General features: G+C 54.0%; 1 long non-coding RNA gene across 1 annotated transcript in view; it reads left to right on the forward strand.

The window, feature by feature from the left end:
* Positions 1-18074: 18074 nt before the first annotated feature.
* Positions 18075-24444, forward strand: part of LOC142820957 (uncharacterized) — a 55500-nt gene continuing 49130 nt past the window's right edge. Inside the window, exon 1 of the long non-coding RNA XR_012897986.1 lies at positions 18075-18180. This is a non-coding gene — a long non-coding RNA (uncharacterized LOC142820957). The remainder of the gene's footprint in view (positions 18181-24444) is intronic.

The raw sequence follows: 24444 nt of genomic DNA on the forward strand, positions 1-24444 counted from the left end.
TGCATAAACCTGTCACCAGCACGAGCAGTTCCTCCCTCGGAAACAGTGGCTGCGAAACACGGGAGAGAGCTGGCTGCTACCCCTTCCTCTGCACCCCTGCCCCTCCGCCATCCCTGCGCCCTCCCCTTCTCTCATGACTCTGAGCTTGGATCCTATTTCATTTGCAGCAGCAGGTCTCTCTGCCAGCGCCCCAGGGGGCTGGGGAAGAGGGGTGCTGAGCCAGGAGGAGTCTGGCTGTGATATGGCATGGTTCTGGGGAAACTCATGTCTCCTAGTTAGAGATGACGCTTGACTCCGGGCCTTGTTACCCCAGTGAAATATCCAATGTGGTCCCGGTGACCCAGCCCGGTGGAGTGTCTGGATTGCAATAGAACCCATGGCGGGCTGGAGAGAGTGGCATGAAATAAAACCTGGGTCTGGAACGGGTTTGGGCCCGCTTCATCGCTCAGCACCATGGACAGGGCCAGGAGGCCACTCAGCGTAGAGCCGTGGCTTCCAAACTTTTCTGCATCACGCCCCCTTTTTGAGTTTTGAGAAACCCGCACGCCCCGCCCCACCCAAGACAGCAGCAAAACATGTTGAGCTTAAAAAAAAAAAGGAACTGATGGGGGCCGAAAAACAAAAATAGCAGTAAAACTTGGGGGGAAGGGGATATTGATGGGGGGGTGAAGAGGGGGCTGGGTCACCTCACGCCCCCCCGGAATTTCTTCACGCCCCCCCAGGGGGGACACCCCCCAGTTTGGGAACCCATGGTGTAGAGGGAGGTGGGGCCTGTTGGACCCATCTCTGTAAACTACCCAGAAACTCCGGCCCCAGTTTCCTGGGCTGTGGCTTAACTCACTTTTGTTCTTGCCAAGAGCAGGATGAGACAGTCCCCTGAGGAACACCCGCTTCCAACTGTGCTAGATCCAGCTGTTGTGAGGTCAGCAAAGTGGACAGCATCCGAGGGATTACATAAGAACAGAAGGGCGGCCAGACGGGGTCAGACCCAAGGTCCGTCCAGCCCCGTGTCCTGTCTGCCCCAGAAGGAGTGAACAGAACAGGGACTCATCCAGTGATCCCACCCCTGTCACCCATTCCCAGTCTCTGACAAACAGGGGTAGGAGCACCATCCCTACCCAGGGGCGGCCCGGACTATAGGCGGACTTGGGGTGCCCAATGATGTCAGTCCATTGACGGCCCTGCAGGTGGGGGCACAGATCGCGTGTTCCTCCTGGAGCGCCAGCTGCCGCAGCCGGCCTCGGACCACTCCTGGCTAATAGCCATTGATGGACCTATCCTTCATGAATTTATCTAGTGCCTGTCTTGCCGTATACACGAGGTCCTTCAAGATGATCGCTCTGATTCCTTCTGACCTTAACCCTTAGCGACTCTCTTACCTCTTTCTAGAAACAGAGAGCAAGCCACGTAAGGGAAAGCCCCGTGGAGTGGAAAGGGATGAAACCAACAGGGTGCAGTAGAAATCCTCTGTGCCGAGTTTCACGGGTGTGAAAGCCACTTCACCCCACACTACAGTGCAAAGGGACCGTTGAGTGCTCCCCAACCCGTATGGAAGGGAGGCTCTTATCTGCAACATGCAAACGAGGTCGGCCAAACCATCAAAACAAACTGATAGTTTGAAATAAACCCAAACCTTGCCCCGTCTCAGTTGGAAACGGCTTTTTGTGTCAAAAGGTCTTTTAATTGCATTGAAAAAAAATCAAAGCGATTCAAGAGCTAATTGAGTTGTTTCCTTTCATCCCCAGTGAATTTCCCCCCCAACTTTTCGATTCACCAGCATGTTCAGATAATGTTTGTTTTCCTTTCAGCCTGACACAGGAAATTGAACGGAGGTTGAATGCACGAGAGAGAAAGGAGCCAGCATCGCTGCTGTCTGGCTTCCGCTGCCTCGTGGGTTCCTCCATCCCTTTTTGGGGGCAAATCCTAGAGCTGCTGGGAGCACAGTCAGGCTTTGCACTTCTTCTGGGAACCGCTGCCCACCCTCAAAGCGCGTCTTTCAACCTACGTGATAGACAGAGAGCGGTGCATGGGTGCGTGCACACACACAGCCTCTTTTTATTTACTGGTACTCCATCAGTGTTTCTGAGAGCATCCGCTCCCGAGGCCGGGATGCGTTTGCCCTTGGACGTGTCTTCTCCTTCCGCTTTCTTGTCTCACTAGGTCTCTGCTTACTGAGGGACTTTTAAAGTTTTTCTTCCCTGTTTACTCATCTCTACCTTCCTTTGTCTTCTCTTCCCTTAGCAGTTAAGGCATTAACTACTTCCCTTCCCTCCAGACACCATGGCTATGTCTATCCCGGCATGATTTTCCGAAAATGCTTTTAACGGAAAAGTTTTCCGTTAAAAGCATTTTCGGAAAAATCGCATCTAGATTGGCAGGATGCTTTTCCGCAAAACCACTTTTTGCAGAAAAGTGTCCGTGGCCAATCTAGACGCGGTTTTCCGCAAAAAAGCCCCAATCGCCATTTTGCGGAAAACAGTACTATGCTGTCTGCACTGGCCCTTTTGCGCAAAAGTCTTTCGGAAAAAGACTTGCCTGAATGGGAGCAGCATAGTATTTCCGGAAAAGCACTGATGATTTTACATGAGATCGTCAGTGCTTTTCCGGAAATTCAAGCGGCCAGTGTAGACAGCTGGCAAGTTTTTCCGCAAAATCATCTGATTTTGCGGAAGAACTTGCCAGTCTAGACACAGCCCATGTGGACCACAAGCAAAGCCTTCTCTGCCGTTTGCTTTGCATTCCCATGGCATTCTGTCGCTACGGCGAAAGGTGTGTTATGCTGGTTGTATTCTAGACGCTCTTGTTCGAAAGAGGCTTTTTCAAAAGAGGCTTGCAGTCTAGACGTAGCTGAAATTACATCCCTCTTTCGACAGAGGGATATAAATGAGGCACTTCGAAATTGCAAATGAAGCTGGGAGTTGAATTTCTGGTGCTTCATTTGCATTATCACATAATGGTGCTCTTTCAAACAAGTGCTATTTCGAAAGTAAAACCGCAGTCTAGACTCGGTTCTTTTGAAAAGGTTTACAGGATCTTTTGAAAAAGCCTTCCCTTTTCGAAAGAACCACGTCTAGACTGCAGTTTTACTTTTGAAATAGCGCTTTTTCGAAAGAGCGCCATTACGTGATTATGCAAATGAAGCACGGGAAATTCAAATCCAGGCTTCATTTGCAATTTCAAAGTGCCTAATTTATATCGTTCTGTCGAAAGAGGGATGTAATCTACGTCTAGACTGCAAGCCTCTTTTGAAAGAGGCTTTTTTGAAAGATACTTTCGAAAAAGCCTCTTTCGAAAAAGAACGTCTAGACTACAACCAGTACTTTCGAAAAAGCAAGCCGCTTTTTCAAAAGAGAGCACTCAGTCAGTCTGGATGCTCTCTTTCGAAAAAGCAGAGTTTGCATTACAGACTTTGCATTACATTTCGAAAAAAAGGCGTCCTTCCTTGTAAAATGAGGTTTTCCACTGTCGAAAAACTGCCGCGTTCTTTCGATTTACTTTCAAAAGACTGCAGCAGCAGTCTAGACACAGGGGAAGTTTTTTTTTTAAAAAAAGGCCATTTTTTTTAAAAAAAACCTTGTAGTCTGGACACACAAGGTGGCAAATAAGCTAGACAGCAGTGCTGTTTTGGGATATTTCCGGTATCCTGATATAGCTATTCCACGTCTTTGAAACAAGCCTGTTATTTCAAAATAGCTTTTGAAATAATGGGCTCGCTATTCCAATGTCCCTGTAAACCACATTCCATGAGGATTAAGGGTACGTCTACACTGCGGTGCTATTTCAGGATACTTCTGCTATCCCAAAATAGCTATTCCGCATTTTTGAGACAAGCCCGTTATTTCAAAATATAACAGGCTTGCTATTCCGACGTTCCTGTAAACTTCTCTCCATGAGGATTAAGGGACATTTTGGAATAGTGTTTTATTTTGAAATTTGGAACTGGGTAGACAGCACCAAATTACAAAACAAGCTATTTTGAAATTAACTCGAAGTAAATTACGCAATTTGCATAGCTCAAGTTGCTTAATTTATTTCGAGCTAAGGGTGCCGTGTAGATGCACTCTAAGGGAGGTTTTGGAGTAGCACTCGATTTCAAAATCTGGTGCAGTGTGGATAGCGTCAAATTACTAAATAAGCTATTGCGAAATGCATTCAAAATAAGCTGTGTAATTTGCATAGCTCAAATTGCGTAGCTTATTTTGAGCAATGGGTGCAGTGTAGTCGCGCCCGTGTTCTAAACAGATGATAGGCAGGTAGTTTGATTTGCTGCCAAGTAGGTTAGAAAGGCTGGTCTAGCAGATAGGTCCAGAGACTGGAAGAAAGAGACGGCTGGTCTGTATTAGGGCACTAACTTAGAACTTCCGTTCAATTTCCAGTGTCCGGTTTAAATGAAAACAAAAACTATCTGAAAAAGTAGGTGAATCAAAAAGTTGGAAAAAAATTCATGGGGTGGGGTGTGAAAGGAAACAGCTCATTGTGATCTTGAATCTCTTTTGGTTGTATTGTTAAAAAAATCAAAGATATTTTGAAACAAAAAGGTGTTAAAGATATTTTGAAACAAAACTCTTATCTTGGTTGGATTGTTTGGCTGACCCCGTTTGCTGACGTGGACGTGAGTTCACAAAACATGACAGCGGGGCTGAATCTGCATTTTTCACCAGAAAAAAATAATTTCATATGAAAAACGGAACCCAGCCCCTGTTGTGGAGCTCAGTTCAGGGGCCTCCTTTGAGAGCCATGTTCCCTGTAAGCGGTGCGTGTGAAGATGCTGTTTTAACCCGAGGACTTTGTTGCTGCTCATTGTTCAGAGTCGTGGGCCTTCTCCACCCCACCGGTTCTCCCCTGCTGCTCAGAAAGCATCTTTTCTCCCTTTCCCCTCTGGGATTTCTGATTCCTCCGTCGCGGTGTTGTGCAGCTCCGCTGTGCCCTCCCCCTCTGGTGTGGAGTGACGTGGGGCTTGGTCGCCTGCTTGGGGGTGTGCTTTGCTGGCTCAATAGTGGGAAGATTGTTACAGCTGGTGTATACCCAGGGTGCAGGTGTCTCTTCCACCCTGCCAGGGCAGTGCCTGCGTTCCCATCACTCTGCAGCGTGTGTGTGGGGAGGGGGGGGGGGGACAGGATGCACAGATATTGGGCTGGGGGCAGGGTTGGGCTCAGGGGTGGTATGGCCAATCCATAACCGTTCGGAATTGCACGAGCGGGCTCTTTGCTCCGACAGCTGGTGCATCCCTCAATCCCTCCATTGCACAAGCCTCTGGGTACCTAAAAATAGGTGGAGTTCGGTTTTGGCTTCTCCAATGGAAGGGTCTGAGCTGGTCCTGGGAAGCTGTCCTTCTGCGGGGAGAGCAGAGCTGCTCTGTCTTTGGCTTCTCCCCACCCCCACCCGTGCATCTGGCAAAGGGCTTTCCAGTGCATTTGTAGGTGTGTGGAGAGAGGGGGGTGTGTATGTGTGTGTCCGGCATCACACAAGCTGCCTCCTCCCACTCACAACTCTCCCACTCCATCACACACAAGCCCCCATATGTGTCCCCTGCTGCCACAAACCACGCCCCTTACACGTGCTCACACACATGAATCCCCAGGGCCCAGCTGCACACAGGGGTCCCCACCTATGTGCACACACTCACTTGCCTTCCTGGACACACTCATGTCCATGTGCACACAGTAAGCACTCCTCTCCCACCCCATGCCCTGCACATCCACATGCCCAAACTGGCTCTAACACACACACGCACACGCACACGCACACACAAATGCGCGCGTGCACACACACACAAACAAGCACACATGTGCATGTGCACACGCACACACACATATGCGCACACACAAACACGCACACATGTGCGTGTGCACACACAAACACACACACATGTGCGTGTGCACACACACACATGCACACACACAAACACACACATGTGCGCGCGCACACATACACACACATACATTTCGTGAAACACATGGATTCTTGCACATGTACTTTCACCCTTGCTCCTCCACTTCACTTCCTTCCGCCCCCCCCATACTCACTCACCCTGATGCCCACCCCACCCTTCTGGGGTGCTGGTGACAGAACAGCCCAAATCAATCTAAAGAGACAGCCCAGGACACCCATGCCCCAGAGAGCAAGGTGCCCGTGTTCCCAGTTACAAAGTCAATAGCTGCCGGAGGCCCCCGTCCACCATTCCCTGCTGCTAGCATGGGGATTCCTGTCACTCCGGCATGAACGTGTCCTCCAGCAAATAGATCTGCTCAGATCTGATGTGGGTCTTCCAAGCGCCGGCCCTGATTTCTCTGGACAGCCGGAGCTGCAAGAAGGAGCTGCGAGGTTCACATTTTCCTTCCGAGCATCTCGCCAGGAGCGTGGGGGTCACCCCACGCATCGTGTCCGTGTCCTGCTGCTGGGAGCCAGCCTGGGCGTGCTAAATGGGGAGCGTTGTTTGGGGGTGCAGGGAGGGGGCTGAGCCTGGAAGGAACGCACATCCCTCATCGGGCAGAATGGCTGCGTTTGACAACCACGGCGGCAGCTGGCCCCAGGGTGGTGGGATGTAGCAAGGAGCCTGTTACTCTGGGAATCGGCACTTGGCTGATTCCTGGTTATTCTACCGCTGATCTAATCACAGAATCTAGGATGGGCAGAGGCCTCAGCAGGCACCCGGTCCAGCCCCCTGCCCAAAGCAGGACCAACCCCAACTCAATCATCCCAGCCAGGGCTTTGTCAAGCCAGGACTTCAAAACCTTGCTAGTCTTGACCCTAATTCCTCTTCTGGCCAGTCTGTTAGGGTATGTCTACACTACCACCCTAGTTCCAACTAGGGTGGTAGTGTAGACATACCCTTAGAGACCACGGGCAATGCTCCTCTTTCTCCTCCTGAGAAGCATCTCGGGGCCAGATTTTCCGCAGCTCAGCCCTCAGAAGCATGGGCAAATGTTCAAACCTGCACCCATTGTTTCGAGCACTGTTGAAAAGCTGGTCCTCTTTTCAGGCATCGCCAGTGAAAGCTGAGCTTCTCTGGCACTAGAAAACAAGTACCACAGAGCGCCTCGTTTAGCCTGGGCTACACTAGGGTGTGATTTTGAAATAAATCCCCTTATCATACAGTGTCTGGGACTCTGTAACGCTGAAATGCTGGCTGTTCCCTCTGGGGGGCGCTGTTGCCTCCCGCCGTGGCGCTCGGCTGACTTCTGCGCCACTCAGCCGGGCCGCCGCCCGGGAGCAAGCAGCACAAATAGCCATTTGGGCCCCATGCTCCCCATCCAGGAGGAGGAGGAGAAGAGAAAGAGAGATGGAGAGAGAGGCAGGAGACGGAGGAGAGCTGAGAGAGAGGGGGGGAGGCAGTAGGAGGAGGGGAGAGAGAGAGAGAGATGGAGCGAGAGACCAGAGGCTCAGGAGAGAAGACCAAGATAGAAAGGGAATAGGAAGTGGAGGAGAGACCTGAAAATCCCGTTTTATGATGGGCTAATTGGCTAGTTTTGAAATTATAAGCGTCGTAGCTACACCACCAAGCCCGTTATTTTGAAATAATGGGCCACTTATTTTAAAATGGGTATGTCAAAGCAAAGACTTCACTCAGTTTACGCGGCTAAACAGACAGTTTTATTGGCCAATAAAAGAAAGTGAGCCAAACGTGGTCCCAGCAAAGTCGGGCCCAGTAAAAGCTGCTAATACAATTAATTTTAGTATTTTTATACCCTTGACCAAACAGCCTGATGTTAGGACATCCAATTACAGAAATTATTAATTAAGCTAGGAAAATAAAGTCTTATTAACAAGTTGGTGGACAGGTACGAGGGAGTACCTTTCCTGTCTAAACCAGTTCAATTAACACATTTCAATAGCACATCTGTCTTGGCCTGGCACATGGGGTGATAGAAAGTTTACTTTGATCTACGTGCAAAGGCAAAAAGCTGAAATGGTTTCTGTTATACAAGATGGCGTTTAGCTAAACATAAAATGGTTTTTACAGCTTCTACAACTACTTGTGCTTTCCTCAGGGAATAACGCTAATTTTGAAATAGTTATCTTGAAATAGCGTTCGTGTGGATGCTCTGATGCTGCTCCCCAGAGTCATTCAAACTAATTACTCCCCGAAGCTTGCTGGGCCTGTAAGTCGAGGTAGCACGTCCACATTAATGGAGCCTGCCTTGGACTCATTGTGAGGCTTCCCTATAGTGTGAACATGCTATTTTGACTTTGTTATTAAATCGATTTTATCTATTTTGAAAATGTAGACACGCCCTTAAAGACTAAGTTCTGGTCTCCGCTATGCCTGGGATCAACTTTGCTGCGATCGATCCACTGGCCGTCAATTTACCATGCCTGCTTAGAGGTGATCAATCGATCTCTGAGTGCTCTGCTGTCGACATCGGTGCTCCACCAAGACGAGAAGAGTTGCCAACGTCAGTGGGAGAGCAGCCCTCGTCGACCTTACCGCAGGTCACGGTAAGTGTGTTGACTTCAGTTATGCAATTCGCATAGCTGAAATTATGTAGATTAGGTCAATGGTGGGGGCTAGTGTAGACTAGACCTAACATTTATTTGGGCCTAAGCTTTCATGGGCAAAATGCTGCTTCGTCAGGAATTTTATCTACACAAGCTTATGTCCAAATAAATCTGTTTTGTCTTTAAAGTGCCAAAGGACTCCTCATTGTTTTTGTGGATACAGACTAACACGGCTCCCCCTCTGATATTTGGCTCTAGGGGACCATTGCTGGAAGGCATAATATGCTATCAAACTGCAATAGATCAGCCTCCTATACTGTGAACAACACTCAGAGCAATCCCAGGGACATAAACACACCTCCTAAACTCTAGGAAGCAGTAACAGACACTATGGAGTTAAGGCTGCAATTCATTCCCATTATTAGCACAGTTTCAACCACCTGGAGAGCCGGACCAATAAAAGGCCTTGTGCAGAGAGGCAAAGCTGCTATTTGCAATGACTGAAACCAAAGCAAGGCGCACCCAAGCAAACTATGGCTTGGAGCCACTTCGGCTGCCCGCTAAAGCCAGTAAACAAAGGCCAGCTAATTTTTGGTGGGAAATTAGTTTTATTTTTCTTTCCCTTGACATTTTTTTCAGCAATAGCAACTACAGCAACAAATAGGGTTGCCAGATGGTTTAACAAAAAATACCGAACCCCCGCCCCCAAAAAACAGGAAAAAATTTTGTTGAGAAAAAAAAGGGGGGAGACCAACATTGTTGAAAAAAAAAAAAGGGCTCTGCGCCTTTAAATGACCCTGCGCTCCTCACTTCCCTGCCCCTGCCAGACGCGGCAGGGGAAAATTGTCCCCGGTGGGCTTCCCTCCGAGGGAAACAGGAAATTTTCTGGTTTTTGTACTGGACGGAGGACCCAAATAACGGACAGTCCAGGCAAAAACCGGACACCTGGCAACCCTAGCAACAAACGATTCAAAACCAAAAATGTTTTCTTTTTGTAAAAGATTTTTCGTGTTCCGTTACAAAAGTAACTACTTTTTAAAAACCAAAACTCAAACAATTGTATAGGAAATCCCAGCATTTTATTTAAAAAATGATCAATTTTTGGTTTCTTGGGGTTTTACGGAAAACTCAAACTTTTCACCCCAAATGAGCACTTTTTTGTGACAATTTCCAGTTTGGGCAAAGAGCTGTTTTTCATCAACTAGTTTTTGGCCAGGGCTGCTGTCTACACTAGGCTCACTACACTAGGCTGTCTACACTAGGCTACACTGGGACCAGGAACTACTTACGGTTTAGTGCCTGACATACTTTGGAATCTAAAGATGTGGAAATGCACATCGGTTTATAAAGAAACGGAAGCAAAGCAAGTGTCTCACTCATGTTGACTTCAATGAGAATTAAATATCGAATTTGTTTAAGTGTTCTTGCCAATCCCATGAAGCCGCTCTGTCTCTTTCGGTACCTAAATATATTTCTAATTCTGGCCTTCTAGCTCTAGTCCCTTGCTTTGCAGAAAAAGAGGTCACAACATGACCCCAAAATCTATGGGTCTTGCCAGTGGGGGAAGGAGAAATGTTCTATGCTGCAATCTGTCAGAGCAGCTATTTGTGAATGAAGACAAGTGTTGCTCGTCTGTTAGAAAATGTGTCTGATATTCTCTTTGCCAGACACTAGCTGGAGAATGGGGAAGTGGCAGACAATTAAAATGAGGTGTTCGGGATTCATCTAGATGCTGTTCCTTTCTCTCAGATGTCTGTGTGTCTTGCAAGTGTAATTCTGAGAGTCCTCCCCTGGCTGCGGGTGTTATTCTCTTAATGGTCGTGTTCTCAAAAGGATTTTTACCCGGAAGTTACGGAGAGCTGTAATCAACCCTAGTGTTGTTTTTCATGTATGGGAATTGTGGAGTGTTAGTGCTCATGAATACTGCATCGTGCTGATTAGAGATGGGCTTTCCAGAAGCTCTATCAACACACCCCACAAGGAATAGTCCGTGACTGCCTCTGCCCCCAAGAATTTCCACGCTAGACAGACAATGGGAAGAGTGTAGCTGCTTTTTACAGAAGGGAAACAGAGGCACTAGAGCTGAACAGACTTGCCCACCGTCACACAGGAAGCCTGGGCCACGAGTCTTGTCTTGGAGTCCCCGAGCTCTCCGCGGATGCACCTCCGTTGGGGCCGGCAGTACCCCAATCTGTCCTGCAGCTGCCAAGGTGACTCCACTTCTGGGACCCCCATCTGCGGGTCTTCCTTCGCGCCTCAATCCCTTCTCCAGCTGCAGCAGGGTCTCCCCACTCTTAGCTCAGCTGATGCACCCCCCCGGCTTCTCCTACCCCAGCCCCGCCACTCCAGCCCCACTAGTGCCGACTGGAAAGCCATGGGAACTGGGAACAGCAGGAGACACGGAGCCATGTGCATCCCTGGGGAGCAGTGCCTCGATCGCCCAGACCTGCACCTTCCTCCCGCCCGGTGCCCCTCACCCCCACTCTGCTCCTGCACCCCACCTCCCACCCAGCCTTCCCATTCCCAGCCCGCTCCTGCACCTCCTCTGCTCAGTCCCCGCACCCCTCTCCCTTCCGGCACCCCCTCCCACTCAGACCCTGCCCCCTCACTTTGCTCCTGCACGCCCCTCCCACCCAGACCCCGCACCCAAGCCTGCTTCCTGGCAGCCCCCTCCCACACACTGAACCCCTCGTTTTTGGCCCCACCCTGGAGCCTCGGTGAGCCCCCAGAATCTACTAGCCCAGCCCCCCCAGGCTCTGGTGTGTGAGGGGAACGTGGAGAGTTCCTGTCGGAGGCCATGCCAGTGAGGGGGGTTGGTTTTTTTGCTTCTCCCTTTTGTGCGGCTGATTTTTCTGTGGGTCAGCGGCCCCCGCCCCAAAGAAGGTTCCCCGCCTCTGTGTCTAGCAAGCGGCATGTCTATTTGCTGGACATCTCTTCCCCCATCTCTCCTCTTCCTTGGGACCTGTTGTCCCAATTTGAAGGGGACAATGCTGATATTTGGAGCTTTATCTTATGTAGGTGCCTTTTACCCCCACCCACGTCCCGATTATTCACACTTGCTGTCAGGTCACCCCACCTCTTCTCCTAATGCCCCCCACAGCTCCTGCTCCCCACACAACAGGTCTCTGAGGTTCTGTGGAGCAGGGGCTAGCAAGGGCCGTGGGCACAGGCATTCCAGCTCCTAACTTGCCCTGGTTTATAAGTGACACACCCAAGGTCACACAGGCCATCGGTGGCAGAACCAGGGACTCCCAAATCCCAGGTGGAGGCGTTAGCGGCTGGAGCCTGACAGGCTGGGCCGAGACCTTTCCAACTGCAGGAATGTCAAGGGCAAAGGCACCAAGGTCTCTTCAGTCTCTGGGTGACGCTCGGCCTCTCCCAGCTTGCTCCGAGCGAGCCTCTTCTTCCAGGCTGTCTCCGCATCCCAGGCAGGCGAGCGTGTGCGCTTCGCCCTGGGGTTTTCTCCCACAGAAGAGCAGCGGGGAGCGGGGCTGACCTTTCGCAGACTCTCAGGCCCCAGGGCTTTGATGAGACAGCGACAGAGAGAGAAAGATGAAGGGCAGCCAGAGCAGACGAGCCCCCCCCCCCAACCCGCCTTCCCTGCAAACGACCGCTGGCGCGTACACCCCGGGCGCCGGGCCGCATGCTCGCTCGCGCACAGCGGCTCCTTGACGAGGTCGCCAACAGACAGGGTGTCAGGACTCATCGCTCAGCGGAGCCCTGCAGCCAAGGCCTGGTTCCCAGCCCTTGAAGGGGAGGGAGACGGAGCCTGAGAAAGGCGCCCGAGGAGAAGAACCGGGGAGGGAAGGTGAGGAGACCAAAACTGGACTTACTCACCACAGACACGGCTCGGCAGGTAGAGGCAGCTCTCAGGTAGGGACGGAGGCGTTGGGGTGTGTTTGCGTGCACGGCTGTGCACAAGAGTGTGCGAGTGTGAGAGACGAGTGTGTATACAAGAGTGTGTACGTATGTAGGAAGTGTGCGGAGAAAGGTTTGTGTGGATTTGTATGCGGCCAGGAGGATTTGTGTACAAGCTGTTGTGCCCAGGTCTGAAGCAGTAGCATTACAGTGACTGCTGCTATAGTGAACTAGCCACACGCAACCGGCCAAAAAGCCACTAGTGTGCTGGACACCACAGCTGGAGTGTGTGTGTCTGAGGGGGGTCTGTGTGCATGTGGGAGAGAGTGTACATGTGTGTCTGTGCCTGTGTAAGGTTTGCACATGTGTACGAGGGTTAGCTCATATGTACCTGTGTGTGGAAGAATCGTAGAATACTAGGACTGGAAGGGACCTCGAGAGGTCACCGAGTCCAGTCCCCTGCCCTCATGGCAGGACCAAATACTGTCTAGACCATCCCTGATAGACATTTATCCAACCTACTCTTCAATATCTCCAGAGATGGAGATTCCACAACCTCCCTGGGCAATTTATTCCAGTGTTTAACCACCCTGACAGTTAGGAACATTTTCCTAATGTCCAACCCAAATCTCCTTTGCTGCAGTTTAAGCCCATTGCTTCTTGTTCTATGCTCAGAGGCCAGGAAGAACAAGTTTTCTCCCTCCTCCTTGTGACACCCTTTTAGATACCTGAAAACCGCTCTCATGTCCTCTCTCAATCTTCTCTTTTCTAAACTAAACAAGCCCAATTCTTTCAGTCTTCCTTCATAGCTCATGTTCTCTAGACCTTTCATCATTCTTGTTGCTCTTCTCTGGACCTTCTCCAGTTTCTCCACATCTTTCTTGAAATGTGGTGCCCAGAACTGGACACAATACTCCAACTGAGGCCTAATCGGTGCAGAGTAGAGCAGAAGAATGACTCCTCGTGTCTTGCTCACAACACACCTGTTAATGCATCTCAGAATCATGTTGGCTTTTTTTTGCAACAGCATCACACTATTAACTCATATTTAGCTTGTGGTCCACTAGACAGTCGCTTCCCATTCTGTATGTGTGAATTCATTGTTCCTCCCTAAGGCTGTGTCCAGACTCAAGGGTTTTTTCGAAAAAAGTAGCCTTTTTCGAAAAAACTTCACTTGCGTCTAGACTACAGCCGCGTTCTTTCGAAATTAAATTGAAAGAATGCGGCTTTTCTTTCGACGGCGGTAAACCTCATTTCACAAGGAAGAACGCCTTTTTTCGAAAGTGCTCTTTTGAAAAAAGGCGTTCTTGAATGCAAACTGTGCTTTTTCGAAAGAGAGCATCCAGACTGCCTGGGTGCTCTCTTTCAGAAAAGCGGCTTGCTTTTCGAAAGTACTGCTTGCAGTCTAGACGTAGCCTAAGTGGAGCACTTTCCATTTGTCCTTATTAAACTTCATCCTGTTCACCTCAGACCATTTCTCCAATTTGTCCAGATCATTTTGAATTATGACCCTCTCCTCCAAAGCACTTGCAACCCCTCCCAGCTTGGTATCATCTGTAAACTTAATAAATGTACTCTCTATGCCAATATCTAAATCGTTGATGAAGATATCGAACAGAACCAGTCCCAAAACAGACCCCTGTGGAACCCCACTTGTTATACTTGTCCAGCAGGATTGTGAACCATTAATAACTACTCTCTGGGAATGGTTATCCAGCCAGTTATGCACCCACCTTATAGTAGCCCCATCTAAGTTATATTTGCCTAGTTTATTGATAAGAATATCATGAGAGACCATATGAAATGCCTTACTAAAGTCTAGGTATACCTCGTCCACCACTTCTCCCTTATCCACAAGACTCGTTATCCTATCAAAGAAAGCTATCAGATTGGTTTGACATGATTTGTTCTTTACAAATCAATGTTGGCTGTTCCCTATCACCTTATTATCTTCCAAGTGTTTGCAGATGATTTCCTTAATTACTTGCTCCATTATCTTTCCTGGCACAGAAGTTAAACTGACTGGTCTGTAGTTTCCTGGTTGTTCTTATTTCCCTTTTTATAGATGGGCACTAGATTTGCCTTTTTCCAATCTTCTGGAATCTCTCCTGTCTTCCATGATTTCCCAAAGATGGTAGCTAAAGGCTCAGATACCTCCTCTATCAGCTCCTTGAGTATTCTAGGATGCATTTCATCAGGCCCAGGTGACTTGCAGACATCTAACTTTCCTAAGTGATTTTTAACTTGTTCTTTTTTAGGATCGGCAGTATTCCCTGTAAGCCGGGCACTTGTGTGGCTACTCAGGCGAGTATCCAATACCGCCCAGCTGATTAGAAGAGTGCCCACAGCTGGGTTTTGTTTCTACTGGTGGTGCACATTCGCACATGCCTCGGTGCACACGGAAAAGATTAGAGGGGACATTGGTGTGCAAGTGAGTGTTCATAGGTGTATGCACATGCAGGTATTCATGTGGGCGTGAAATTGTGTGTCGGTGGAGCAGTGTGAGCAAACGTATCCCTGTGTGTGTGTGTGTGTGTGTGTGTGTGTGTGAAGGATCTCTTTAGGTGTGGGAGTGCGTGTATGTACCAGGTCTCAGTGCAGCGGTGAGTACGCAGTATGAGGGCCGTTGTGGGAGGGCGTTGGGGGGGAACGTCTGCGTGGCTCCGGATGACGAGGCGATGGCGTGTGTGTGTGTGCGTGTGTTTGCCATATCTATTACTCAGTACATTTGGGATTATGCACTTGGGTGAACAAAAGAGCTTCGGGGAATCTGAGCTCACCTCGTTGCTATGTAATTATTTCTCACCCTACCGAAGCATTAGAGGGTTCGTTCCAGTCGGCAGCAATATCACTCTTTCCCCCAGACAGCCTGGTGCCAAAGAAGCCAGCTCACCTAAGGCACTAATTAATAACAAACAATTAATAACAAGCCCTGCTTGCTGGAAAGGCAGATGGGAGCGCCAGCCTCCTTCATCTCACACTCTCTCACCTGGAGCTACGGCGCGCCGAGCGGCGTTCAGAGCGGGCGCTGCTGGAGATGGAAGTTGAAGTTCAGACCTTACCCAAGCCCCTAAGGTACCGGATTATCTGAGCACAAACAGTGGGATTGGTTGCCTCTTCCTTGCATGTGCTCAGGAGCACACAAAGGTGTGGCTCTCCTAGGGCTAGGTCCGAGCTGAGTGAATTCAGGATGCTGTTCCCGTGGTTTGCCTGGGTTGGGGTGAGTAGGCTCCATTCTCGCTAATAATGGTTTCACGCCCTCTTGAACACTCGGGTTCATGCTGGTATTTAGCTTTCGATGGAGTTTGCCGCCCACTTTGGGCTGCATTCCCGACTGTTGCAAGTTTAAAACAAACCACAGAAAGTTTTTCTTCATGCAGTGCACAGTCAACCGGTGGAACTCCTTGCCAGAGGATGTTGGGAAGATCAGGACTTTAATAAGGTTCAAAAAAGAACTAGATCAATTCATGGAGGTTTGGTTCATCAATACTTATTAGCCAGGCTGGGTAGGGATGGAATCTGTTTGTCAGAGGCTGGGAATGGATGACAGAGGAGGGCTCACTTCATGAGTCCCTGTTCTGTTCACTCCCTCTGGGGCTCCCTGGCATTGGCCACTGTCGGAAGACAGGACACTGGGCTAGATGGACCTAGTCTGACCCAGTCTGACTGTTCTTATGTTCTCTCTTTTGGCCTGCAAGCCCCCACTAAGAATCTGTTACTTCTCAACTCTCTGAGTCTCTGCTTTTCCATCTCCCCGCAGTTTCTCTTCTCTTGGAAGAATTGTTTATGATTCTAATAGTCCTTTATCTTATTGGTGAGTTTCCTGCTTGGCTCTGTCGGGGGGCAGAGGAGGCTGGGGCCCCATCACTGTTAGACCCTCTGGGCGTGGACCTCCAAAGGAAACACACTGCTAGATGGGAGGACACTTGATTCTGTGTCAGAGAAAAGGTGGCTTTGGGGGTATTGTGCCCAGAGGACCCACTAGTGTTACATCAACCCAGGTGGGTTGAAATCCCTGGTTGCTCAGTAGCCCAACACCCAAAAAAGGCAGCCACTCCAGTGGTGCGACTTGCATGGCTATGCAGTGTGCATTGATTTCAGCTGGGGATCTGGCACGGAGTGCTTAGGTGACATGCCTGAAGCAGCATGAAGAGCAATGCCAGTGCCAGGGCTGAAAGGTAGCTGCTCCTGCCCTGTAAGCCCTGGGCTTGTGCGGCCGCTCAGGAGAGATTGCAATGCCGTCCAGAGGACTAGCAGAGCCCCCACAGCCGGGTTTTTGTTTATACGGGTGGTGCACATCCGCACATGCCTCAGTGCCCATAAAATTTATTCCACACCTGGGTGGAAAAGGTGAGAGGGAACATTGTTCTGGCTGCCAGTTCCCTATTCTGTCCATTACCTTTCTTTCCCCACTGTTGAGAAGAAGAAGAGGTAGAGGTGGCGGCTGCACTGTCCCCTTGTGCAGTGAGTTATTAGCTCATTGCACCAGGGGAAATCCTGGTTGCAATGAGGTTCGAGGCCCCTCTGCCCTGACCACCCTCCCCATTAGGATTTGCCCTAGGAACTGGATTTGCATCTTTGAGGATGGTCGCAGCTCAGCAAACCAACGCTTGTTTGGGAGGCAGCTGTCTGCCCCCCGGCAGCCCCACAGACTTAGGACACTGGACACTCCCCCTGGCAAAATGTTGGAAAATGGAGCCGAGCGGAGAAGGGGAAGGGGAAGGGGCTAAGGCAGCTTCCTGCCTCTCCTGGCACCGCTGCTGCGCCCCAGAAGCAGCCGGCAACAGGTTCCCAGTCAATGGGAGAGGGAGCTAGCGCTCGGGGCAGGGGCCGTGCCCAGAGCCCCGTGTGTTTTCCATCTTCACCTAGGAGCCGGGCCTGTTGCCGGACGCCTTTGGGGGGCAGCACAGTGTGCGGCGCCAGGACAGGCAGGGAGCTGCCGCAGCCCCCTCCCCCCCCCCGCTCCCCTGCTTCCCCTGCAGCCACGAGACCAGCGCCCGACATCCTGCCACCCAGCCTTGGGCTGTGACCTGTCTTTGAAAATCGCTGTCCTAGCCGGCAAGACAGAGACCAGGCAGGTGAAGGACACTGGTATCGCTACAGGAACTTCCCATTCATCAGTCCCAGGGCGGCTGTATCCTACACCCTGTTTTACAGGGGTGAGAACTGAGGTGTGGGGAGCTGAGCTGAGTCCCTGAGAGAGGCCTGTTGCTGAACCCGGCTTCCGGTCCGGACTGGGCCGGGGATGGGCTATGCACCCACCCAGAGTCCCTCGCACTGCGTTCTTCCTGGGGCGGGTCAGAGCAGTGACCCTGCAGCAAACACACCCCCGGGGCATGCCTGCTAGGGCCAGGCCTGGGGGAAAGGCGAGTCGGCGGCAGCAGTGGACTCAGGGCATAGCAGGAAGGCAGCAAGGCTACGAGAGATCCAGGTGTCCAGCTGCAATCCTGGGTCCCTAGGGGGGAAGCGGGGGTCCAGTTTGGCTGGAGCCGGCCAGTCTGAGCCACAGGGACTCTCAGCAGAGGGCCAAGCTGCTGGGAGGGGAGCAGTCGAGTGAGTGGTATAAAGTGGGGAGGGGAGGGGACCCAGGGTGGCCTTAAAGCCAACTGGCAGAGAGTGTAAGGGGGGAGATTGGGGGTTACAAGGACCCCTGGGGCTGCTATCTACAGAGCAGTGCGAGCGAGGCTGCCACGCCGTGTCTGTGTCAACAGACTGTCATCGCAGCCAATGTGAAGTGTGCGGACGGGTAATACAGAGGCAGCTTTGTGTGAATGACGCCTCTAAAGCCTCGAAGCTAAAAGCAGCTTGGGAGGAGGGGACTGGCCTTGGACAGAGTCCATCGAGACAGAGGAGAGGAGACAGTTACGGCCTTTGGCTGGCCAGGTCTGTGTGTCCCACAGGGCAAGTCTGTCTGCTTATGCAGCCAGATGTTAACGGAGAAGGTTGCCAGGTCAGCACAGAGGGAGGCCCCAGGGATGAGCAATCCGATGGGGACAGCAGGGATTTGGGAGTAAGGCGCACAGGACTGAGCTGAGATACACGGGGTTGCAGAGAGACACAGGGGGTCATTCCATGGGGACCAGGGGCTTGGCTCATGAATGGGAGATCACAGCGGATCCTGGCTGTGATAGGCTGGGAGGAGTCTGCGTCAGCCTTTGCTCAGTGTGATGTGACAACTCGTTAAGTAACTTCAGGCTCTAGGAAGCATGTTAGGATTTTACTGCACCGGGAGCAGTTCGTGTCTGTTCATCCTCCTTGCTCCTTCTCCAGTCTGCTCTCACTTAAACACCCGACTCGTCAGAGTTCTGGGAGTAAGTGGGGCAGAGATCCTGAGGCGACACTGGAAAGCTGGTGTGAACAATTCCCTGAGGAGCTGCGGGTGCGGGAATGCTGGTGCGCTCTGTTCCATGGGGAGGGGCGGGTGCGGGAATGCTGGTGCGCTCTGTTCCGTGGGGAGGGGCGGGTGCGGGAATGCTGGTGCGCTCTGTTCCGTGGGGAGGGGCGGGTGCGGGAATGCTGGTGTGCTCTGTTCCATCGGGAGGGGCGGGTGTGGGAACGCTGGTGCGCTCTGTTCCGTGGGGTGGGGCGGGTGCGGGAATACTGGTGCGCTCTGTTCCGGGGGGAGGGGCGGGTGCGGGAATGCTGGTGCGCTCTGTTCCGTGGGGTGGGGCGGGTGCGGGAATGCTGGTGCGCTCTGTTCCGTGGGGAGGGGCGGGTGCGGGAATGCTGGTGCGCTCTGTTCCATGGGGAGGGGCGAGTGTGGGAATGCGGGTGCGCTCTGTTCCGTGGGGAGGGGCGGGTGTGGGAATGCTGGTGCGCTCTGTTCCGTGGGGAGGGGCGGGTGTGGCAATGCTGGTGCGCTCTGTTCCGTGGGGAGGGGCGGGTGTGGCAATGCTGGTGCGCTCTATTCCATGGGGAGGGGCGAGTGTGGGAATGCTGGTGCGCTCTGTTCCGGGGGGAGAGGCGGGTGCAGGAATGCTGGTGCGCTCTGTTCCGTGGGGAGGGGCGAGTGCGGGAATGCTGGTGCGCTCTGTTCCGTGGGGAGGGGCGGGTGCGGGAATGCTGGTGTGCTCTGTTCCATCGGGAGGGGCGGGTGTGGGAACGCTGGTGCGCTCTGTTCCGTGGGGTGGGGCGGGTGCGGGAATACTGGTGCGCTCTGTTCCGGGGGGAGGGGCGGGTGCGGGAATGCTGGTGCGCTCTGTTCCGTGGGGTGGGGCGGGTGCGGGAATGCTGGTGCGCTCTGTTCCGTGGGGAGGGGCGGGTGCGGGAATGCTGGTGTGCTCTGTTCCATGGGGAGGGGCGAGTGTGGGAATGCGGGTGCGCTCTGTTCCGTGGGGAGGGGCGGGTGTGGGAATGCTGGTGCGCTCTGTTCCGTGGGGAGGGGCGGGTGTGGCAATGCTGGTGCGCTCTGTTCCGTGGGGAGGGGCGGGTGTGGCAATGCTGGTGCGCTCTATTCCATGGGGAGGGGCGAGTGTGGGAATGCTGGTGCGCTCTGTTCCGGGGGGAGAGGCGGGTGCAGGAATGCTGGTGCGCTCTGTTCCGTGGGGAGGGGCGAGTGTGGGAATGCTGGTGCGCTCTGTTCCGTGGGGAGGGGCGAGTGTGGGAATGCGGGTGCGCTCTGTTCCATGGGGAGGGGCGGGTGCGGGAATGCTGGTGCTCTCTGTTCCATGGGGAGGGGCGAGTGTGGGAATGCTGGTGCGCTCTGTTCCGTGGGGAGGAGCGGGTGCGGGAATGCTGGTGTGCTCTGTTCCATGGGGAGGGGCGAGTGTGGGAATGCTGGTGCGCTCTGTTCCGTGGGGAGGGGCGGGTGTGGCAATGCTGGTGCGCTCTGTTCCGTGGGGAGGGGCGGGTGCGGGAATGCTGGTGCGCTCTGTTCCGTGGGGAGGGGCGGGTGCGGGAATGCTGGTGCGCTCTGTTCCATGGGGAGGGGCGAGTGTGGGAATGCGGGTGCGCTCTGTTCCGTGGGGAGGGGCGGGTGTGGGAATGCTGGTGCGCTCTGTTCCGTGGGGAGGGGCGGGTGCAGGAATGCTGGTGCGCTCTGTTCCGTGGGGAGGGGCGAGTGTGGGAATGCTGGTGCGCTCTGTTCCGTGGGGAGGGGCGAGTGTGGGAATGCGGGTGCGCTCTGTTCCATGGGGAGGGGCGGGTGCGGGAATGCTGGTGCGCTCTGTTCCATGGGGAGGGGCGAGTGTGGGAATGCTGGTGCGCTCTGTTCCGTGGGGAGGAGCGGGTGCGGGAATGCTGGTGTGCTCTGTTCCATGGGGAGGGGCGAGTGTGGGAATGCTGGTGCGCTCTGTTCCGTGGGGAGGGGCGGGTGTGGCAATGCTGGTGCGCTCTGTTCCGTGGGGAGGGGCGAGTGTGGGAATGCTGGTGCACTCTGTTCCGTGGGGAGGGGCGGGTGTGGCAATGCTGGTGCGCTCTGTTCCGGGGGGAGAGGCGGGTGCGGGAATGCTGGTGCGCTCTGTTCCGTGGGGAGGGGCGGGTGCGGGAATGCTGGTGCGCTCTGTTCCGGGGGGAGGGGCGGGTGCGGGAATGCTGGTGCGCTCTGTTCCGTGGGGAGGGGCGGGTGCGGGAATGCTGGTGCGCTCTGTTCCGGGGGGAGAGGCGGGTGCGGGAATGCTGGTGCGCTCTGTTCCGGGGGGAGGGGCGAGTGCGGGAATGCTGGTGCGCTCTGTTCCATGGGGAGGGGCGAGTGCGGGAATGCTGGTGCGCTCTGTTCCATGGGGAGGGGCGGGTGCGGGAACGCGGGTGCGCTCTGGGAATGCTGGGAGTGTCCAGCCGAGCAGGGGCTGGAGTCTCCCGGGGACGTGCTGTGGGGCTCAGCGTCGGCATGTGCAGAGGGCAGCCCAGCCTGGTCGGGCAGCGAGAGGAACACTCCTGTTGCCGGTCGCTGGTGGAGTCAGGAGGCCGGCCGCCAGCCGACACACACAGCACAGTTTCCCTTGCAAGGGCAGATGCTCCAGGTGCCTCTCGGCCCTGGGAACTCCGGGAAGCATGAGAGGGCGAGTCCTGCTGCCGGAGGGGGAGAAGCGGAGGCTCCCGGCGTGCCAGGATTGGCGGGGTCCCTCTGACCCGCACACGGTAACACGGCCGAACTCTCCTTCCGTCTCCTCACTGGCTTGATCCCCGCACAGCTGGGCCTCAGGTCTGGTTCCTCACTTGCTTTGCTGCCTTGTCCTCCCCGGCCTCCTCTTGCAGGGCTTGGCCAGCAGACAGGCAGGAAGCAGTGGAGGGACGGAGAGGGACCATCCCAGGTGGGGACACTGTCTTTCCCCCTCCTTCCTTTCCCCCTTTTCTCCCCCTGGCTCTCTCCCTGCCCAGCCCAGGCCGCAGCGTTTCTATTAGCCCGCCGGTCGTGTGACATCTATTCAAAACACCCAGCGAGCAGGGCCCCGGCTTTATCATTACATGCAAATACTCGGGAGTAATTGCCGGCAATAGCAGCGGAGGGAGAAAAATGACAGTGAGCCCAAGAGTAGCTATTAGAGGGGAAAGTGGAAAGTGTAAACAAAATACGGACCATTAGCCAGCAGTAATAATGGCCATTTCCCCCGCCTAATGCCTGCACAGCGAGCAAGATGGGTGGCCTTTCTGACTTGGGCCTGGCTGGGCTTTCTTCTCTCCTGGTTTCGGGAAGGGGCGGAAGAAAGGGATTATATTTATTTGATTAAAACCTTTGGTTCTGAAATTCCTCTCCCCCGCCCCCCGGCAGGGCTTGGCAGGGGGACCCAGGACCCCCCGGGGGGAAAGCTGGCAGAGTCTCATGCTTTTGGTGCTGTCGGGTGGGGGGAGATGGACAGGCGACACCAGCGCCTCCTGCTGGCTGACTGGCCAAATGCAACGCAGACCGCTCTGGCACTTTGCAGCCCTTCTCTGTTCCTCCGTCTGGGCAGCTGTTGAATCTGCCAGGTGCCAAGCGCCCCCTTCTGTGGAAACTCAGAGCCCTCCTGCCCTGACCGCTCCCCCCTCAGCTCTTGATTTGCCCCACAATCCCCTTGCACATCACAGCCTAATGCTCCCCACGATAGTCGATTTTGTGCGCTCCAGCCCTGCGGGGAAGCGGCAGAGGGCTGGAACGCCAGCACAGACTCCCCGATGCTGGGTGGGGAGCTCTGAGCCTCGGGGGTCGGATCCAGGCAAGCCAGGGGCTGCATCCGGCCCCCACCCCTGCTGTCCAGCAATAGCTAGACCACTGTAAGCCAGTTATAACAAGGTAACTGCATCTGCTCCCCAGGCCAGGTCCGGCTGTAACCAGCCGGGGACAGTCACAACCATACCGGTTTTGTGTAGACGAGCCCTTCATCACTTAATTAGTCCTTGTCCCTTGCCTTGATCTGGCACAGACATGCGCTGAGGGTGGTCCGTGCTAGGAAGCAGGTGCATGGGTTTTGGCAGAGTCGGGGCCCAAGACTGTAAGCTGGTAGGGGCAGGGACCAGTTCTCACAGTGTGTCTGTGCAGCACCGGGGGGTGGGACAGTGGGAGGCGGATCTCACTGGGCTCTGTAGGTGCCACGGTCATGCAAGCAATGGAGACGTTCCAAAGAGCCGCTGCTGGAATTCTTCTCCGGCCCGTCTCTGAGGTGCTACTAAGCCCAGGGGAGACCCCGCTCTGAGCCGAGACGCACGCCCCCCTCCCAGCTGACGCTCTCCGGACCAGCGGGGTGTTGAGGCCCAGGATTCAAAATACCGGTGAAATAATCTTTCTGGATGCTTCCGGCGACGGAGCTGGTCCCACTGCTCCTCCGCCCCAGAGGAGCCCTGAACTGAATCAGCCCGATGCTTTAGGCCATGTGGACATGACCCCGGAGCCTGAGGATGTGAGTTCAAAGGGCCGCGGGTGATTCCCCAGGGAGCTGGGTCAGTTTCTTGGTGTGGACAGTGATGGAAGACAAGTGGGCGCGCTCTGCTCTCCACTCAGCTCCCGTCCAGGCGAGTCAGCATGAGGGGCTGAGCTGGGGGAATGGGGTGCGGGTGGGGGGCAGGAGCGGAGGACCCTCGCCGTGGTGCAGGAGAAGGGTGAGCGAGCCTGGTGGGCAAGCAGAGAGCCGTTGAAATGCGGGGCTGAGCTGGACCTGGGGGAGCAGAGGCAGAGGGGACCACATGGGAGCCCCTGTGTTATTCCAGAGCCGGGGAAATCGAAACAGGCTGGGTTTCTGCTCGATCCCTGTCCCTCCAGGGCACCCAGCGAGGAACTGGATGCTGTTTTGCATGGGACTCTAAAGGCCCCGGTGGGGGCATCTTGAACTGCAGGGAGGGCGGGTGTGTGGGGAAAGTGCCCCCTTCCCCCGCCCCGTGGAGCGGATCTCTGCTCAGCCGTGTTGCCAAACTGCCGGCCACAGGTTCTGAAATCCGCCTGCTCCCTCCCCCAGGCAGAGTAAAAGCAGGGCGGGAGATGCCGATCAGCGAATTTCGTGATGCCCCTTCCCTCCCGTCCATCACGGCATCCTCCTGGCCCTCTCCGCCTCCCAGGCCAAGAGGCTGCCGGCTCCCATTAAAATTGCAGTGGCTCTGAGTAATAGAACGCCCCAAAGTAGCTGCTAGCAAGATCCCCTCCGGCTTGTGGGGCCACCTGGGCTGCCTGGCGTTTGGCTCTGATGTTCAAAGGGTTCCAGAGATGGGGGCCCCTCGGCCGGGCCATGCGGCCTGCACCTGCCTCTGGAACGGATCACAGCGGGTTATTTACCTCTGCTCCAACGTGCAGTACCCCCCGCCTGCCCGCTGCCTGAGGGGGGAGCAGGACCGACTGGCCCTGCGTTCTTTAAGCAAATCATGAGCCATTGGGAGCTAGCTTTGCAGGGGATGGTGGGGGGAAAAAAGGGGCCCAGAGGAGGCCCCGAGCTGCCCTTTTTGTGGGGCTGGGTCAAACAACGGGATGGGGATGTGTGTAGTGCGGGCAGACCTGGCTCCTGCACTCACTGTGTTCACTCTGATTTGTGTTCACTGTTTGCCTTGTGCTTTCTGTGATACGACTGCCCTGTGCTGGGCTGTAGGAACTCGGTGCGGGTGCGTGCCTCAGTTTCCCTGGGCACTGCAGCACTCTCTGCATGAGGAGGGAGAGGCCGGGCATGACTCACTGGGGAAGTATGTCCAGTCTCTCAGGGCCTGAGGGCCAGGTGACACCTTGGGCCTGGAAGCAGGACAAAGCAGGAG

This window comes from Pelodiscus sinensis, chromosome 28, assembly GCF_049634645.1.
Source record: "Pelodiscus sinensis isolate JC-2024 chromosome 28, ASM4963464v1, whole genome shotgun sequence".
Taxonomy (NCBI): domain Eukaryota; kingdom Metazoa; phylum Chordata; order Testudines; family Trionychidae; genus Pelodiscus; species Pelodiscus sinensis.